Source organism: Triticum dicoccoides, chromosome 2B, assembly GCF_002162155.2.
Source record: "Triticum dicoccoides isolate Atlit2015 ecotype Zavitan chromosome 2B, WEW_v2.0, whole genome shotgun sequence".
Lineage (NCBI taxonomy): Eukaryota > Viridiplantae > Streptophyta > Magnoliopsida > Poales > Poaceae > Triticum > Triticum dicoccoides.
In genome coordinates, this window is record NC_041383.1 from 701645181 (window position 1) to 701649403 (window position 4223).

Genomic DNA, 4223 nt, shown 5'->3' on the forward strand with positions numbered 1-4223 from the left:
ACCCCCGGGACCCTTCCGGTGGTCCCGGTACAATACCGGTGACCGCCAAAACTTTCCCGATGGCCGAAACTCGACTTCCCATGTATAATTCTTTACCTTCGGACCATTCCGGAACTCCTCGTGATGTCCGGGATCTCATTCGGGACTCCGAACAACTTTCGGTTTGCTGCATACTAATATCTCTACAACCCTAGCATCAACGAACCTTAAGTGTGTAGACCCTACGGGTTCGGGAGACACGTAGACATGACCGAGACGGCTCTCCGGCCAATAACCAACAGCGGGATCTGGATACCCAAGTTGGCTCCCACATGCTCTTCGATGATCTCATCGGATGAACCACGATGTCGAGGATTCAAGCAAACCCGTATACAATTCGCTTTGTCAATCGGTATGCTACTTGCCCGAGATTCGATCGTCGGTATCCCAATACCTTGTTCTATCTCGTTACTGGCAAGTCACTTTACTCGTACCGTAATGCATGATCCCGTGACCAGACACTTGGTCACTTTGATCTCATTATGATGATGCATTACCGAGTGGGCCCAGAGATACCTCTCCGTCATATGGAGTGACAAATCCCAGTCTCGATCCGTGTCAACCCAACAGACACATTCGAAGATACTCGTAGTATACCTTTATAGTCACCCAGTTACGTTGCAACATTTGGTACACCCAAAGCACTCCTACGGTATCCAGGAGTTACACGATCTCATGGTCTAAGGAAAAGATACTTGACATTGGAAAAGCTCTAGCAAACAAACTACACGGTCTTGTGCTATGCTTAGGATTGGGTCATGTCCATCACATCATTCTCCTAATGATGTGATCCCGTTATCAATGACATCCAATGTCCATAGTCAGGAAACCATGACTATCTATTGATCAACGAGCTAGTCAACTAGAGGCTCACTAGGGACATGTTGTGGTCTATGTATTCACACATGTATTACCATTTCCGGATAACACAATTTTAGCATGAATAAAAGACAATTATCATGAACAAGGAAATATAATAATAATCCTTTTATTATTGCCTCTAGGGCATATTTCCAACACCCTAGTGGCTTCTTGGGGAGCATTGTGCCTCCACACCGCTCTAACAGAGACGTACTTCCCCTCGAAAGGAAGGAACTTTGGTAACACATCCTCGTCTTCACCGGCTCCACTCTTGGTTATCTCGTGCCTTTACTTGTGCAAGATTATTTGTGTTGTATCCCTTGCTTGCTTGTGTGCTTGTTGTTGTTGCATCATATAGGTTGCTCACCTAGTTGCATATCTAGACAACCTACTTTTATGCAAAGTTTAATTTGGTAAAGAAAAGCTAAAAATTGTTAGTTGCCTATTCAGCCCCCCTCTAGTCAACTATATCGATTCTTTCAATTGGTATCAGAGCCTCATCTCTTTATTAAGGACTTTGCCATCCAAAGATTATGGTTGACACCGTATATGGTGGGGAGGAGCACTCCGGTGTGAATCCGAGCTCGTCTACGGTCGATGGGGGAACCGCGGTGTCTCGTGAGGAATTCAATGTGGCTTTGGACACATTGAAAACCTCCATGACAACCGAGGTTGAAAGCATGTTTAATAAATACTTAGAAGGACTTAAACTATCTACCTCGCCGATGAAAGTGGGTGATCCCACTAACAAGGTGACGGATGCTAACTCTGACAAGGGGGAAGCTACTAGTGAAAAGGGTCCTTCTACTAGTGGTAGAAATGGCACCGACATCTTTGTCCATGTGGAACCTCCAATTATGGAGGACCAATTCCGTCTACTCATTTAAATCATGCCGGCCCTCGTCCTAAGATTGTGAAAAACGAGGACTTTGATTCTTGGGTTTATCGCTTCAAGCTTCATTTAAAACATGTGAATACTAATCTTTTAAGAATCATTGAAGAAGGTTTCCATCCACATGACCGAAGCAACTTCACCCCTAGAGAAGCCGTGGATAATCAATTCAATGAGAATGCTCTCTTCATCATTCAAGATGCAATTCTGCCCGAAGATCTCCCTCATCTTCGACCCTTCGCCATGGACAAAGATGCATGGCATTGTGTTGTTTCCCTCTATAAGGGAAGCACAAGCATTCAACGCTCCAACTATGAAGTGGTGCAAGATGAAGCCGATGAGTTTGCAATGAAAGAAGATGAAGAACCTCATGAGCTCTTTCGGAGAGTGACCAAACTCGCGGTCTCACTCCGAGATCATGGTAGCAAGGACACGGATGACAATTGGATCAAGCGCAAGTTCCTCAAAGCAATGATGCCTTACCACAAGGCCTTGTCCTCCGTCATCCGTCAAAGATCGGACTTCCACTCCTTGACCTCAAATGAAGTGTTGGATGAGTTTGTGGCAATGAGGATCTTGGACAAGACCGCCAACAACGCGGTGTTGCATTCTCAAAGAGCAAAGAAGCCCAACCTTGCCTTGAAGTCCAAGGTTATTGTGGAAGAAGAGGAAGAAGAGGAAGATGAGGAGAGCAACCCCGAAGATACAAAATATGATTATCATGAACACATGGCTCTTGCTTCAAGGCAATTTTTGAGCAAGAAGAACACAAGGCCCAACTTCAACAAGAACAACTCAAGTGGGTTCAAGCGCAAGCAATGTGTGAGAACATGTTACAATTGTGGCAATGTGAGCCACTTTGTTGTGGATTTCCCTTACAAGAAGCGGGAAGACAATGGTGGCAAGCTCATCCGAAAAGACAAAGCCAAGTCCTTGCCCAACAAGAACAACTTCACCAAAAAGACTCCTACTCGAGGGTTGGTGGTTCAAGAAGAATACCATGAGGATGACGATGATGATGAAGATAGTGAAGCCATGGCCATGGCCTCTGTTCCCATTGCCACAACTCCACGGGTGTCCCTCTTCGACTCACCTAATGAGAACATCACCGCCAAGTGTCTCATGGCTAAAGCCACCAACAAGGTAACCCCCAACATCAAAACCACCATCATTACTAATCCCTCCTTGACGGATGGCATTGATTAAAGTGAGGGGTCTAATGAGGAAGTGAATGAATTTGAGTCTTTTATGAGTAAGCTCAAGGGCAAATCCAAGAAGCACTTTGTTGCTCTCTTGGAACAACTTGGTGAAGCCAATGACATGATCGAGGCTCATGAAGAAACCATCTCTAAGATGGAAGGTCATAGTCGTGACTATGCCGATGAGATATCAGATCTCTCTAATGCTCTTGAGGAAGAGCATGGGCATCGTTTGGCTCTTGAGGAGTCACACAATGATGACCATGCTAAGTTAAAGAAAGATCTTTATCATGCTCTTGTTGTGTCTCGTGTGCTAACTTCCGAGAAGGCTAAACTTGGCGTTGACCATGCTAGACTCAAGGAGGAGTTTGATTTACTCGACAAGGCCCACAAGGTCTTGAAGGGTGCTCATGCTAGCCTCAAGGAGTCTCATGATCAACTCCAAGTTAAGCTAACCAAAGAAAAGGCCACCTTTCCTCATATGGTATTAATTGATAATGCAAATGCCACTAACCCGTGTTGTGAGCATGTGCATCTTGTGGAGGAGAATGCCAAGTTTAAGGAGCAACTTGAGAAAGGCCTTGTGACGTGCATACAAGGTGAGAAGAACCTCAATGACCTTTTGAGCAATCAAAAGAAAGTTGTGGCTAAGGAGGGAGTTGGGTTCGCACCCACGTCTAAGAACAAGAAGAAGAACAACAAGGCCAAACGACCTCCTCCTCTCAAGCAAACTTTTGTGAAGTTGGGAGAGGGTGCTCCTTAGGAGAAGAAGAACAATGTGAAGGGTGGTGATGTCAAAAAGGGCAATGCCATCCCTTCCAACAAAGCCGGCGACTTTAACCCTTCTTATGTGTTGTGTCCTGCTAGTGATGGGCATGTTTATGCTAAATTTGTTGGTTCTCCTTATGAGTACCTTGAATGGTCTATTTGGGTTCCTAAGACCCTTGTTACTAACATCAAAGGACCCATTACAAAATGGGTACCTAAAACCAAGCATTAATCTCTTGTAGGTGTTTGCTTCCGGTGGGGGATCATGGTTGCTCGATAGTGAAGCAACAAATCATATGACCGAAAGAAAGGACTTGGTGGTGGACACGCACAAGATTCCTTCTATGCCCACCAACATCAAGTGGGGTGATGCCTTGTCTTCTAAGGTATTGGGTCTTGGCAAGGTTGTCATTTCTCATGATCTTACGATCGAGAAAGTGATGCTTGTTGAGTCCCTTGCTTAC